Source organism: Schistocerca serialis, chromosome 6 (assembly GCF_023864345.2).
Source record: "Schistocerca serialis cubense isolate TAMUIC-IGC-003099 chromosome 6, iqSchSeri2.2, whole genome shotgun sequence".
Taxonomy (NCBI): domain Eukaryota; kingdom Metazoa; phylum Arthropoda; class Insecta; order Orthoptera; family Acrididae; genus Schistocerca; species Schistocerca serialis.
Window position 1 is genome coordinate 636,903,258 of NC_064643.1, and position 16,711 is coordinate 636,919,968.

At 39.9% G+C, this 16,711-nt stretch overlaps 1 protein-coding gene across 1 annotated transcript in view; it reads right to left on the minus strand.

Annotated features, from left to right (window-relative positions):
- The window catches only part of LOC126483677 (MPN domain-containing protein), a 163,362-nt gene that overhangs the window by 33,504 nt on the left and 113,147 nt on the right, over positions 1 to 16,711 (minus strand). The window lies entirely within an intron of this gene.

Here is a 16,711-nt window from a genome sequence, read left to right on the forward strand (position 1 = left end):
CAACACCTGTATGGCCTCTAATGTTCACAGTTGCAATGAAGAAAGGGCGAACACCGCTTGAATATTTCCAACAGTTTTCTGATAATGAAGTGCTTCAAATGATGGTCACTTACACAAATCAGTACGCAGCCAAGAGAAATAGACTAGGTGATTGTTCAGAAGATGAGATGTTGGTGTTCATTGCAATACTTCTGCTAAGTGGATATGTAACAGTGCCAGGCAGAAAGATGTACTGGCAATCAGATAAAGACAGTCACAACAAAATTGTAACAAATGCCATGCCCAGAGATCAATTTGACTTTATCTTTTCCATTTTGCATGTATGTAACAATGACAATTTAGATAAATCAGATCGTTTTGGGAAAATCCACCCATTAATGTGTATGCTGACTGATAGATTCAAACAATTTGCGCCTCATGTGCGGCATCATTCTGTCGATGAATCGATGGGCCCATACTTCGGAAGTCACGGGTGCAAACAATTCATAAAAGGGAAACCAATCCGATGTGGATTCAAATTTTGGTGTGGAGGCAGAAGTGGTGGATATATTATTTGGTTCGAACCCTACCAAGGAGCTGGCACGTGTAGTACGGACTATGAAACGAAATGTATGGGGTATGGTGTGGTAATGACTTATGTTGACCAGTTACTTCCACATGTTCCATATCGAATATACCTTGATCACCTCTTTACCAGTTTTGAACTACTACATGACCTAAAAGACAGGAACAATAAGAGGAAACAGAGTTAAGATTTGTACTCCATCATCTGTAGATAAAATGATAAAAGAAAATAGAGGATCATACGAAGTTTGTTCTGACTCAGCGTCCGGGATTTCCATTGTACATGGGAATGACAACAATGTTGCTACTGTAGCCACCAACTTTGACAGAGTGCAACCACTACACTCTGTAGCAAGATTTTCCATGGGACAAAAGAAGAGGATTAGTGTGCCTCAACCTAACTTATTACACTCCTACAATACTCATATGGGAGGCATAGATCGAGCTGACCAAAATGTATCCCTATATAGATGCTCTATAAGAGGGAAAAAGTGGTATTTCCCGATCATTGCACATTTTATAGACATTGCAGAGCAAAATGCCTGGGATCTTTACAAGCACAACGAAGAACCCATAGATCATCTGACATTTCGTCGTCGAATTGTCACTGCAATTCTTGAAAGTAACAAAAAGAGTCACTACCAGCAGACGACGCCCTAGTAAGAAGGCAAAACTAGATTCTAGATTTGATGGAAGAGAACATTACGTTGCTGAATTACCAACGGACGAGATAACAAAAAAGAAGAAGCAGCTGAAATGTCAAATTTGCCACAGAAAAACTACTACTATGTGCATAAAATGTGATGAACCACTTCATGTTTGTTGCTTTTTGTCTTATCATACTAGTGCATAAAATATGTGTGTAGTTTATTTTCTTTGTTTTTTGTATTTATTAGCGGTTTTAGCCCATAATTCAAATTTATTTATGTTTATTTGAAAGTATAAAAACCAAAACAAGTTAATTGTGCAATGTCATACTTTAAAAACATGTTCCCTTATTGTCCTGACGTCCTTCTGGAAGGACGCCCATTTTCAGAAATACTAAATAAAAATAAATACTCAAAATTGTTTTTACTTTATTCCTTACAACCTTGTGAATGAATGTAGATGAGATATAAATCAATTTTGAAAGACAAATAATTCAGGACTACCTGGGTTAATGGAGGCAAAAAGAATACTGTTTGGGATTACAAAAAGTAAGAGCAATAAAAGTACTTCCACAAAACTGGTGAAATAGGAGAGTGGAGAGCAAATAATGCAACCAGAGAAGATAAACTACTGAACATGAAAAATAGTGATGAAAAGAAAGTATACGCATGGGGGATGGAGCTGGACCTGGAAGAAGAGAAAGATCTTACAATGTCAAATGTCGAATCAACATCAGAAGAATGAAAACAGGAAAGGTAGCTGGAATAAAAGAAATAAAAGTGGAGATGATACAGGTAGCTGACCTACTGGGTTACAATGGTTATATAGATTGCTAAGGTGCATATGGACACAAAATATGTGCCTGAAGAACGAGCAAAGGGAATAACTCCCATCTTCAAGAACAAGGCAGAAAAATATGTGATAATTATTGACGTATCACAAACTCTCTTTCAAATTCTAAAGGTGGCAGGGGTAAAATACAGGGAGCGGGCTATTTACAATTTGTACAGAAACCAAATGGCAGTTATAAGAGTCGAGGGACATGAAAGAGAAGTAGTGGTTGGGAAGGGAGTAAGACAGGGTTGTAGCCTCTCCCCGATGTTATTCAATCTGTATATTGAGCAAGCAGTAAAGGAAACAAAAGAAAAATTCGGAGTAGGTATTAAAATCCATGGAGAAGAAATAAAAACTTTGAGGTTCGCCGATGACATTGTAATTCTGTCAGAGACAGCAAAGGACTTGGAAGAGCAGTTGAACGGAATGGATGGTGTCTTGAAGGGAGGATATAAGATGAACATCAACAAAAGCAAAACAAGGATAATGGAATGTAGTCGAATTAAGTCGGGTGATGCTGAGGGTATTAGATTAGGAAATGAGACACTTAAAGTAGTAAAGGAGTTTTGCTATTTGGGGAGCAAAATAACTGATAATGGTCGAAGTAGAGAGGATATAAAATGTAGACTGGCAATGGCAAGGAAAGCGTTTCTGAAGAAGAGAAATTTGTTAACATCGAGTATAGATTTAAGTGTGAGGAAGTCATTTCTGAAAGTATTTGTATGGAGCGTAGCCATGTATGGAAGTGAAACATGGACGATAAATAGTTTGGACAAGAAGAGAATAGAAGCTTTCGAAATGTGGTGCTACAGAAGAATGCTGAAGATTAGATGGGTAGATCACATAACTAATGAGGAAGTATTGAACAGGATTGGGGAGAAGAGAAGTTTGTGGCACAACTTGACCAGAAGAAGGGATCGGTTGGTAGGACATGTTCTGAGGTATCAAGGGATCACCAATTTAGTACTGGAGGGCAGCGTGGAGGGTAAAAATCGTAGGGGGGAGACCAAGAGATGAATACACTAAGCAGATTCAGAATGATGTAGGTTGCAGCAGGTACTGGGAGATGAAGAAGCTTGCACAGGATAGAGTAGCATGGAGAGCTGCATCAAACCAGTCTCAGGACTGAAGACCACAACAACAACAACAACAACAACAACATCACAATCATGTCACAAGTAGCAAAAATAATGGAGAAGATACTGGAAAGAAGATTGAAGGAAAATGTGTGAGGTCACTCAGAAGAGGAGCAGTATGGCTTTTGACATGGCAGATCAATAGTGGACTCAACTTTAATATGAAACAGTGGATGGAAAGGATTTAGATTATGGGAAAGATTTACTGATGACATTACTTGACTACATGGTGTCAACATTAATATTTACACTAATGATGGCTGAAACTGCCAAAGAGACAAAAGAAGCTTACAGAGGAAGGGAGGCGAAAGTTATTAATATTTGCTAATGGCACTGTGTGCTTTGAAACTAACAGTACGGACGTACAAGAACAACTGGACATATTACTGAAAAAATGAGAAATATGGCATGAAATGAAGTATCGAGAAAAGTAAGACTTTGGTGGAACCTAGGGGAAATAAAGAAAGGACAAATTAATATTAAGGGACAGGAAACTGACACTGATGATCTTCAAATACGTAGGAAGTGAGACAATGCAGAACACAATGATGCAGATAGAAATGAGCAAAAGGGGGCAACCAGTAAGTGAGGGGATTAATCTGGAGAAAGAAGGTGCCAATGAAGTGTAAGTAAATGCTGTACAAGATGTACTTTAAAACCCACACCAACATATGCATTTGAGACACCAACATATGCATTGGAGACCTGGACAGTAACAAGAAGAGATTAGAGCAGAATCCAAGTTAATGCAATGAAATTTCCTAAGATCTATGTTATGGAGGATGAGGATGGACAGAGTGTAAAATAAAGATGTTAGCAAGGAGAATGGAATAGAAACAGTTATATGATAGAAATGAGATGATGAGGTAAAAATGGTCTGGATGTGTAAAGGTAATGGAAGATGGAAGAATAATAAAATGAATGTTGGAGGTCAAGTTTGAAGACAAGAGAGAGACCCAGAACGAGATGGACTGACTTGATCAAGATCATTATAAGGAGGAACCTGGACAAGTACAAAACAGTTACAGAAGGTGAATGGTGGAAACACAGGGCAAACTGAAGAAGTACCATAAATATCCCAACCAGGCCTTATACTGGACAAAGGGAAATGGAAACTATGGCAATCTGTCATATCATCTGTCAAGCAGTAACAAACCACAAAGATTCACTCTAAGCATTAACCCAATATTAGAAAAAGAAATGCAATGATAGCTTCCATGATTAAGTGTTGTTTGGCATGTGGAAGAGACCCTTGAATGTGCCAAGTAACTCAATGTTATTAGTATGTTTTAATATGGAAAATTATATGATTTGTGGATAGTATTCGATTTAGTCCAGAGCATTAAAATAATATAATGTGACTGTGAATGATAAAAACAATCTGTGGAATACAATAACCAGCCTGTAAATATACAATAAGTACCGTGGAATCTCATTGTTACGTCCATCATTATCACATTTTCCCACACAGGGCACCCATTTTTAAAAGTCCAAGTCTCAATTACACTAAGCACATGTTAAAGTGACTTGATTGTGCATTCCCCTTCCCAGCTTAGCGGATTCAGATTTGGTGGTATCAATACTTAGTTAAAAGAGTCTTTAAAAAATTTTGTGGTAAAATCTTCTAAAAAACTATATAGTCTGCTTGTAGCTGCTAATTCCTATTCATTGTGGGATCCTTGGGTAACAGAAGAAATATTGAATTTAATTGATGAAAGGAGAAAATATAAAAATGCAGTAAATGAAGCAGGCAAAAAGGAATACAAACGTCTCAAAAATGAGATCGACAGGAAGTGCAAAATGGCTAAGCAGGGATGGCTAGAGGACAAATGTAAGGATGTAGAGGCTTATCTCACTAGGGGTAAGATAGATACTGCCTACAGAAAAATTAAAGAGACCTTTGGAGAAAAGAGAACAACTTGTATGAATATCAAGAGCTCAGATGGAAACCCAGTTTTAATCAAAGAAGGGAAAGCAGATAGATGGAAGGAGTATATAGAGGGTCTATACAAGGGCGATGTACTTCAGGACAATATTATAGAAATGGAAGAGAATGTAGATGAAGATGAAATGGGAGATAAGATACTGCGTGAAGAGTTTGACAGAGCACTGGAAGACCTGAGTCGAAACAAGGCCCCGGGAGTAGACAACATTCCATTAGAACTACTGACGGCCTTGGGAGAGCCAGTCCTGACAAACTCTACCATCTGGTGAGGAAGATGTAAGGTGAAGTACTCTCAGACTTCAAGAAGAATATAATAATTCCAATCCAAAAGAAAGCAGGTGTTGACAGATGTGAAAATTACCGAACTATCAGTTTAATAAGTCACAGCTGCAAAATACTAACGCAAATTCTTTAGAGATGAATGGAAAAACTGGTAGAAGCCGACATCGGGGAAGATCAGTTTGGATTCCGTAGAAATATTGGAACACGTGAGGCAATACTGACCTTACGACTTATCTTAGAAGAAAGATTAAGGAAAGGCAAACCTACATTTCTAGCATTTGTAGACTTAGAGAAAGCTTTTGACAATGTTGACTGGAATACTCTCTTCCAAATTCTAAAGGTGGCAGGGGTAAAATACAGGGAGCGAAAGGTTATTTACAATTTGTACAGAAAGCAGATGGCAGTTATAAGAGTCGAGGGGAATGAAAGGGAAGCAGTGGTTGGGAAGGGAGTGAGACAGTGTTGTAGCCTATCCCCGATGTTATTCAATCTGTATATTAAGCAAGCAATAAAGGAAACAAAAGAAAAGTTCGGAGTAGGTATTAAAATCCATGGAAAAAGAAATAAAAACTTTGAGGTTCGCCGATGACATTGTAATTCTGTCAGAGACAGCAAAGGACTTGGAAGAGCAGATGAACAGATTGGACAGTGTCTTGAAAGGAGGATATATATGATGAACATCAACAAAAGCAAAACGAGGATAATGGAATGTAGTCGCAGTAAGTCGGGTGATGCTGAGGGAATTAGATTAGGAAATGAGACACTTAAAGTAGTAAAGGAGTTTTACTATTTGGGGAGCAAAATAACTGATGATGGTTGAAGTAGAGAAGATATAAAATGTAGACTGGCAATGGCAAGGAAAGCGTTTCTGAAGAAGAGAAATTTGTTAACATCGAGTATAAATTTAAGTGCCAGGAAGTCGTTTCTGAAAGTATTTGTATGGAGTGTAACCATGTATGGAAGTGAAACATGGACGATAAATAGTTCGGACAGAAGGAGAATAGAAGCTTTTGAAATGTGGTGCTACAGAAGAATGCTGAAGATTAGATGGGTAGATCACATAACTAATGAGGAGATATTGAATAGAATTGGGGAAAAGAGGAGCTTGTGGCACAACTTGACGAGAAGAAGGGATCGGTTGGTAGGATATGTTCTGAGGCATCAAGGGATCACAAATTTAGCATTGGAGGGCAGCGTGGAGGGTAAAAATCGTAGAGGGAGACCAAGAGATGAATACACTAAGCAGATTCAGAAGGATGTAGGTTGCAGTAGGTACTGGGAGATGAAGAAACTTGCACAGGATAGTGTAGCATGGAGATCTGCATCAATCCAGTCTCAGGACTGAAGATCACAACAACAACGTGGGATCAATGTACAACCGGTTTCGCGATAATGAATTGCTTCTTCAGGTTAATCTACAACAACATACATATGAATTAGAGACTATTAAGTGTAGAAACTACTAACAGTTTCTACTATAAAGGAGATAGAAAAGTACTAACTTGGTTGCATTACATTAAGTCATTAAAACAATATCAGTACTGTTTGGCCATTGAAACTTTTACCACCAGCAGTTGTGAGAATGATCGAAGTAGGACGTTCACGGCAACGTCATGAGGAAGGAAATGTGAAGGGAGATAGTGCTATTAAATGCCAGCAACTTTGCAAGTCATACAGATCACTTGCTATGGTAGAAATGATATGCAGAAGTAGTTCATAGAGATTGGTACTAGCTCCGATGACTTCTGACTTGTTAGTGGCCAAACAAACTGAATAGTGTGTAATTCAGTAACTGGTCTACTCAGTTCTCATTTAGTGTTTGACTGACTCTCAGTCCCCTTGTTTTTTATGATATACTGGTTTGCCATGCATAAAAAGACAGTGAGACAGTTGACAAAGAAGTGGAATATTATTCAGGTAGTGGACAAAAATTCGCACATGAAGCACGTTGATATTGCACAAAAACTGAACATTTCTCCGTCAACCTTAAATACAATAGCGAGCAAATGACATAATTGAAGCAGCATGTTTGGAAGCAGCAAATAGCAAATGAAAACAAGTGTGTGACAGTCAGTTTCCAGAACTGGAAAACATGCTACTAAAATGGATAAAATTAACCTGTTCTTCTAGCAATCCAACTAATGCCACAGTATTTATTATGCTATGAGACCAAGACACTGCTGTGTTTGGTTATATTTTTTATACACTTGGCCTATTTCGGCGTGATTTCCACCTTCAGGTTATCTGTGGAAAGTACACAGTTTGATACAATATTTCAGATTTTGAAGTACACAATTTAACGTATTAAAGGATTACACTTTGCTAAGTATTCAATGTGGTGTTGGCCCACCCTTAGCCTTAATGACAGCTTCCACTCCCGCAGACATACGTTCAATCAGATGCTGTAAGGTTCCTTGGGGAATGGAACCCATTCTTCATGGAGTGCTGCACTGAGGAGAGGTATCGATGTCAGAGAAGCCTGGCGTTCCAAAACATTCCAAAGGATTCTGCGCAGGCCAGTCCATTACAGAGATGTTATTGTCGTGTAACCACTCTGCCACAGGACATGCATTCTTCATGCAGTTTGGAATTCCTATATGATGGTCTGGACAGATGTCTACCTATTGCAAATTATGACCCTCTTCAACTGTCGGTGGTCTCTGCCAGTCAACAGACGAGGTTGGCCTCTAAGCTTTTGTGTTGTATATGTGCCTTCACGTTTCCACTTCACAATCACATTGGGAACAGTGGACCTAGGGATGTTTAGGAGTGTGGAAATCTCACATACAGACATATGACACAAGTGACACCCAATCACCTGACCACGTTCGAAGTCCGTGAGTTCCGCGGAGCATCCCATTCTGCTCTCTCGTGATGTCTAATGACTACCGAGGTTGCTGATGTGGAGTACCTGGCAATAGGTGGCAGCATAATACACCTAACATGAAAAACATATGGTTTTTGCGGTGTCCGGATACTTCTTATCACACAGTGTACATTATGACACAAATGTCTCAGCTGCAGTCACTACTGTGTAAGTTTGCTCATTTAATGTTGGTAGAGCTCTTTTCGGCAGAGCTCTAGTAGGTGTTAAATTTTAGCTGGAGCAGTTATTTCTGAAGCTGTTGAATTATGAAATTGACATCAAAGAAGCAAACTTATACAGTAGTGATAGCAACTGACACATCAATGTCATATGGATATCAAGACCATCTAATGTACGAAACAAAGCGTAGTTCTATGATACTTAAATTACTTACTTAAAAATCTGAAATATTATATCAAACTATGTACTTTCCACAGGTAACATGAAGATGGCTATCAAGCTGAAGCAGGTCTATTGTAATAAAAAGTGGTCTTATAGCACAATCTATAATGTTCTTCTAAGACAAATACAACGCACTGGGCCAAATGAGTACAAAGTTGGTACAATGGTTTGTGCTAAAGCAACATATCTGGCACAAAAGGTGGGTCGCGCAGATTTACAGCATCCAATGGTTGGATTGAAAGGTTCAAGAACAGATATAATTTAGTGTATACATGTGTTTGAGGTGAGACTGGAAGTGTGAACACTAACACCATTCAGTCATGGAACAAATACTCTTCTATCAGTCGAAATGTACAGTCGCAATGAATTTTTAATGCAGATGAAACGGGTTTATTTTTTCATATTTTGCCCGACAGAACTTGCGAGTTCAGAGGAGAAAAATGCCACAGGGGAAAATTTATTAAAGGCTAACTGTTCTTATCGGTCATAATAAAAATGGAACACAAAATTTGGTGCCACTAACAACTGGAAAGACGAAGAGTCAGCAATGCTTCAAAAATATGCAGACATTTCAATATCAATATACATCTAATCAGAATGCATGGGTAACAACAACTACACTACTGTCCATTAAAATTGCTACACCAAGAAGAAATGCAGATGATAAGCAGGTATTCATTGGACAAATATATTATACTAGAACTGATATGTGATTACATTTTCGCGCAATTTGGGTGCATACATCCTGAGAAATCAGTACCCAGAACAACCACCTCTGGCCGTAATAACGGCCTTGATACGCCTGGGCATTGAGTCAAACAGAGCGTGGATGGAGTGTACAGGTACAACTGCCAATACAGCTTCAACACGATACCACAGTTCATCAAGAGTAGTGACTGGCGTATTGTGATGAGCCAGTTGCTCGGCCACCATTGACCAGACGTTTTCAATTGGTGAGAGATCTGGAGAATGTGCTGGCCTGGGCAGCAATCGAACATTTTCTGTATTCAGAAAGTCCCGTACAGGACCTGCAACATGCGGCTGTGCATTATTGTGCTGAAATGTAGGGTTTCACAGGGATCGAATGAAGGCTAGAGGCATGGGTCGTAACACACCTGAAATGTAACGTCCACTGTTCAAAGTGCCGTCAATGTGAACAAGAGGTGACCGAGACGTGTAACCAACGGTACCCCATACCATCACGCCGGGTGATACGCCAGTATGGCGATGAAGATTACACGCTCCCAATGCGCGTTCACCGCGATGTCACCAAACACGGATGCGACCATCATGATGCTGTAAACAGAACCTTGATTCATACGAAAAAATGACGTTTTGCCATTCGTGCACCCAAGTTCATCGTTGAGTTAATAGCAGGCGCTCCTGTCTGTGATGCAGCGTCAAGGGTAACCGCACCTATGGTCTCCGAGCTGATTAGTCCATGCTGCTGCAAACGTTGTCGAGCTGTTAGTGCAGATGGTTGTTGTCTTGCAAATGTCCCCATCTGTTGACGCAGGGATTGAGCCGTGGCTGCACGATCCATTACAGCCATGCAGATAAGATGCCTGTCATCTCGACTGCTAGTGATACGAGGCCATTGGGATCCAGCACGGCGTTCCGTATTACCCTCCTGAACCCACCGATTCCATATTCTGCTAATAGTCATTGGATCTGGACCAACATGAGCAGAAATGTCACGCTACGATAAACCGCAATCACAATAGGCTACAATCCAACCTTTATCAACATCGGAAACATGGTGGTACACATTTCTCCTTCTTACAAAAGTCATCACAACAACATTTCGCCAGGCAACGCCAGTCAACTGCTGTTTGTGCACGAGAAGTCGGTTGGAAACTTTTCTCATGTCAGCACATTGTAGGTGTCGCCACCAGTGCCAACCTTGTGTGAATGCTCTGAAAAGCTAATCATTTGCATATCACAGCAACTTCTTCCTGTCGGTTAAATTTCGAGTCTGTAGCACGTCATCTTCGTGGTGTAGCAATTTTAATTGCCAGTAGTGTATATTCTAACAATTCTTGTGTGCCTGGAATGCAAGGATGGGTGTTAGAAATAGGAAAATCACACTGTTTATTGACCACTTTGCAGTGCGTCCCCAAGACACATAGTATCTACATGATATAAATGCAGTGTTTTGTTCTTCTCAACTGTACATGCCATCTTGAGCCCCTTGACCAAGGCATAATAAACTGCCTGAAACAAAAGTACAGGAAGATTCTGGTACAGAGTACGCTACTTGTCTTCATTGCACAATGAGAAAAGTTATAATCTTGGATACTACGCATTTTGTAAGAAGTGACTGGGATTCTATGCAAGAAAGTACAATCTCAGTCTGTTTCCAGAAGGTTGTTTTTCATTGGGTACCTACATAATACAACACACCAGAAAAAGAAGTAACTGCAGCTGAACAGTGGCAGCAAATAATGGAGCAAGAAGAAAATGCTAACTTCCTCAGCTTCGATGAGTATGCTGATTGTGACAGAGATATTGCCATCTGTCAGTCTGTGACAACTGACGAAGTGTTTCAGGAACATATGCCAGAGAAACAAAAGAAAAGTGAAGACAAGGGTGAGGTGGGAGGGACATTAAGGTTTGACGTCCCATCAATGCTGAGGTCATTACAGACTGAACACACACTCAGAATGTCTCATGCCCTTTCAAAGAAACCATCACAGCATTTGCCTGGATCGATTTAGGGAAATTATGGAAAACTTGAATCTGGGTGGCTGGATGCGGATTTGAACTGTCGTCCTCCCAAAGGTGAGTCCAGTGCACTAACCACCTAACCACTACGCTCAGTGAAGACAAGGATGAATCAGAACCCTCATCAGCTTCAACAAGGTCAAAAGCTATTGAAGTATGGACACAGTGAAGCATCATGTTTTGAGTATTGACATTGATGAAGAATGATGAACATGTTAACTAAGACGGAAAATATCATGCAAACCATCGTGAAGTGCACAACAGACGGTACTTCCCATTGTACCAGTTATTAAGGTTTCTTCTAGTTCCATTCACATACGGAGTACGGGAGGAATTACTGCATGAATGCCTTTGTGTGTGTTGTAATTATTCTAATCTTGTCCTCGCAGTTCCTATGTGAGTGATACATAGAGGGTTGTAGTACATTCCTAGAGTAATCATTTAAAGCCGTTCTTGAAACTATGTTAGTAGACTTTCTCAGTACAGTTTATGTCTATCTTCAAGAATATGCCAGTTCAGTTTCTTCAGTATCTCTGTGTCACTCTCCCATGGGTGAAACATATCGGTGACCAATGGATATGTTTTTCAAACCTTTGTGAAGACATGACTACACACTTTATATGTTATTGTGTTATAGTGTATTTAGGCTAATAACATGTATAATATACCAGTAGTTTGTTTAAACGACAACCTCTTTTCAGTCACCAGTAGTGATTCACTAATGGTGAGATGCTAAATGAACGACATTCATTTGTTTTGAGAATTGTAGTAAAAAATAATGTATTTTTATTGTTTTCACATCACATGCCAGGTACATATTTTGGTTGTCAGAGGTTGCGCTTCATGTCAGTGACTTTGCTGCGTTCCAGTTGATGGTGAAACTGTACACATCAAATATATTGGATTTAGCCAGTGCTGCTGTATTTCTTGTACAGTAACACACAATTCTGAGTGTTTCTGGGTTTGATATTCTGAACATAATTTCAAAAAAGTGCATTTCTGAATAACAGTTTATTAATAGAGCATGTCAGGAAGTGTGGCATCATTATATCCCGTATCACCCCAAATATAGTACCCATAATTCTGCAATTTCACCAACAAAAAATCAAATCATTACCAAATTAGGTATTTTAGTAGTATGCTTTTCAGCTTATAACGTTAGAAATCTGCAGTCCTTTCAAGAAAGTGGTAACAAGATTCCACTGTACAGCCCTGTAACCCTTAGCAGTTCTGAATCTTATGAAACTGTAAAATAATGAGTAGTGTGTTTTCTTTGGCTTACATATTCCATAAAGCAGTCCTAGATTGGAAGCAATATTGTGTTCACAATGTCCACTCCAAGAGCACATTTTGGCCTCAAACAACCTACATTCTCTTTTTCATGAAACCTCTCCCAAAAGAATCAGTCTTTATTTTTTGTGCACACGTTACTCAAAGATTTGAAGAGAATGAGCTATGGCAACTTCTTTCATCAGTCACTGTCCTTGAATAAGACTTTTCTGTGGTGTTAGAACTTCAATTAATCACTGAGATGTAATTTTCTGCCTAAAAGACTGCAACAGTTGCATAGAATATGGAAAAATATACAGGACACTGACGCTTGTTACACAAAGAAATCCTCTCAGAGGACATGTCTCATTCTTGCCTTGTTCTTCTTCAGCATCCACCCTCGAATCCAGTCTCTCTCTCTCTCTCTCTCTCTCTCTTTCTGTGTGTGTGCTCTCTCTCTCTCTCTCTCTCTCTCTCTCTCTCTCTCTGTGTGTGTGTGTGTGTGTGTGTGTGTGTGTGTGTGTGTGTGTGTGTGTGTGTGTGTGTGTGTGCGCGCGTGCGTGGGTGTTTGTGTGTTTACAATATATCTTCGATCTTCTGTCCCTTCATGTGCTCAATATCAATATGAACACTTACAAGTTGCAGTGAACTACCAACATTGCCCACTTACCACACTAACAATGAGATAGCTGACGCTTGCCACAAAGATTTCACTGTAAATGTTGTCCGTGCACACACGACAGTTTTCTCTCTGCACCTCCACCCCCTCTCGACAGCAGACAACTTGTGGTGTGGTCACAGTACCAGCACAATAACAACAATCAAATTTTGGGTTCAGGAATGTAATATTTTTAATGTATGCTTAAGAGTCTTCCCCCCATGAACCATGGATCTTGCCGTTGGTGGGGAGGCTTGCGTGCCTCAGCGATACAGATAGCCGTACCGTAGGTGCAACCACAACGGAGGGGTATCTGTTGAGAGGCCAGACAAACGTGTGGTTCCTGAAGAGGGGCAGCAGCCTTTTCAGTAGTTGCAAGGGCAACAGCCTGGATGATTGACTGATCTGGCCTTGTAACAATAACCAAAACGGCCTTGCTGTGCTGGTACTGCGAACGGCTGAAAGCAAGAGGAAACTACAGCCGTAATTTTTCCCGAGGACATGCAGCTTTACTGTATGATTACATGATGATGGCGTCCTCTTGGGTAAAATATTCCGGAGGTAAAATAGTCCCCCATTCGGATCTCCGGGCGGGGACTACTCAAGAGGATGTCGTTATCAGGAGAAAGAAAACTGGCGTTCTACGGATCGGAGCGTGGAATGTCAGATCCCTTAATCGGGCAGGTAGGTTAGAAAATTTAAAAAGGGAAATGGATAGGTTGAAGTTAGATATAGTGGGAATTAGTGAAGTTCGGTGGCAGGAGGAACAAGACTTCTGGTCAGGTGACTACAGGGTTATAAACACAAAATCAAATAGGGGTAATGCAGGAGTAGGTTTAATAATGAATAGGAAAATAGGAATGCGGGTAAGCTACTACAAACAGCATAGTGAACGCATTATTGTGGCCAAGATAGATACGAAGCCCACACCTACTACAATAATACAAGTTTATATGCCAACTAGCTCTGCAGATGATGAAGAAATAGATGAAATGTATGACGAGATAAAAGAAATTATTCAGGTAGTGAAGGGAGATGAAAATTTAATAGTCATGGGTGACTGGAATTCGTCAGTAGGAAAAGGGAGAGAAGGAAACATAGTAGGTGAATATGGATTGGGGCTAAGAAATGAAAGAGGAAGCCGCCTTGTAGAATTTTGTGCAGAGCACAACATAATCATAACTAACACTTGGTTTAAGAATCATGAAAGAAGGTTGTATACATGGAAGAACCCTGGAGATACTAAAAGATATCAGATAGATTATATAATGGTAAGACAGAGATTTAGGAACCAGGTTTTAAATTGTAAGACATTTCCAGGGGCAGATGTGGACCCTGACCACAATCTATTGGTTATGACCTGTAGATTAAAACTGAAGAAACTGCAAAAAGGTGGGAATTTAAGGAGATGGGACCTGGATAAAATGAAAGAACCAGAGGTTGTACAGAGTTTCAGGGAGAGCATTAGGGAACAATTGACAGGAATGGGGGAAAGAAATACAGCAGAAGAAGAATGGGTAGCTTTGAGAGATGCAGTAGTGAAGGCAGCAGAGGATCAAGTAGGTAAAAAGACGAGGGCTAGTAGAAATCCTTGGGTAACAGAAGAAATATTGAATTTAATTGATGAATGGAGAAAACATAAAAATGCAGTAAGTGAAGCAGGCAAAAAGGAATACAAACGTCTCAAAAATGAGATCGACAGGAAGTGCAAAATGGCTAAGCAGAGGTGGCTAGAGGACAAATGTAAGGATGTAGAGGCCTATCTCACTAGGGGTAAGATAGATACCGCCTACAGGAAAATTAAAGAGACCTTTGGAGATAAGAGAACGACTTGTATGAATATCAAGAGCTCAGATGGAAACCCAGTTCTAAGCAAAGAAGGGAAAGCAGAAAGGTGGAAGGAGTATACAGAGGGTCTATACAAGGGCGGTGTACTTGAGGACAATATTATGGAAACGGAAGAGGGTGTAGATGAAGATGAAATGGGAGATAAGATACTGCGTGAAGAGTTTGACAGAGCACTGAAAGACCTGAGTCGAAACAAGGCCCCCGGAGTAGACAATATTCCATTGGAACTACTGACGGCCGTGGGAGAGCCAGTCCTGACAAAACTCTACCATCTGGTGAGGAAGATGTATGAAACAGGCGAAATACCCTCAGACTTCAAGAAGAATATAATAATTCCAATCCCAAAGAAAGCAGGTGTTGACAGATGTGAAAATTACCGAACTATAAGTTTAATAAGTCACAGCTGCAAAATACTAACACGAATTCTTTACAGACGAATGGAAAAACTAGTAGAAGCTGACCTCGGGGAAGATCAGTTTGCATTCCGTAGAAACACTGGAACATGTGAGGCAATACTGACCTTACGACTTACCTTAGAGGAAAGATTAAGGAAAGGCAAACCTACATTTCTAGCATTTGTAGACTTAGAGAAAGCTTTTGACAATGTTAACTGGAATACTCTCTTTCAAATTCTAAAGGTGGCAGGGGTAAAATACAGGGAGCGAAAGGCTATTTACAATTTGTACACAAACCAGATGGCAGTTATAAGAGTCGAGGGACGTGAAAGGGAAGCAGTGGTTGGGAAGGGAGTAAGACAGGGTTGTAGCCTCTCCCCGATATTGTTCAATCTGTATATTGAGCAAGCAGTAAAGGAAACAAAAGAAAAATTCGGAGTAGGTATTAAAATTCATGGAGAAGAAATAAAAACTTTGAGGTTCGCCGATGACATTGTAATTCTGTCAGAGACAGCAAAGGACTTGGAAGAGCAGTTGAATGGAATGGACAGTGTCTTGAAAGGAGGATATAAGATGAACATCAACAAAAGCAAAACAAGGATAATGGAATGTAGTCGAGTTAAGACGGGTGATGCTGAGGGAATTAGATTAGGAAATGAGACACTTAAAGTAGTAAAGGAGTTTTGCTATTTGGGGAGCAAAATAACTGATGATGGTCGAAGTAGAGAGGATATAAAATGTAGGCTGGCAATGGCAAGGAAAGCGTTTCTGAAGAAGAGAAATTTGTTAACATCGAGTATATATTTAAATGTCAGGAAGCAGTTTCTGAAAGTATTCGTATGGAGTGTAGCCATGTATGGAAGTGAAACATGGACGATAAATAGTTTGGACAAGAAGAGAATAGAAGCTTTCGAAATGTGGTGCTACAGAAGAATGCTGAAGATTAGATGGGTAGATCACATAACTAATGAGGAAGTATTGAATAGGATTGGGGAGAAGAGAAGTTTGTGACACAACTTGACCAGAAGAAGGGATCGGTTGGTAGGACATGTTGTGAGGCATCAAGGGATCACCAATTTAGTATTGGAGGGCAGCGTGGGGGGTAAAAATCATAGAGGGAGACCAAGAGATGAATACACT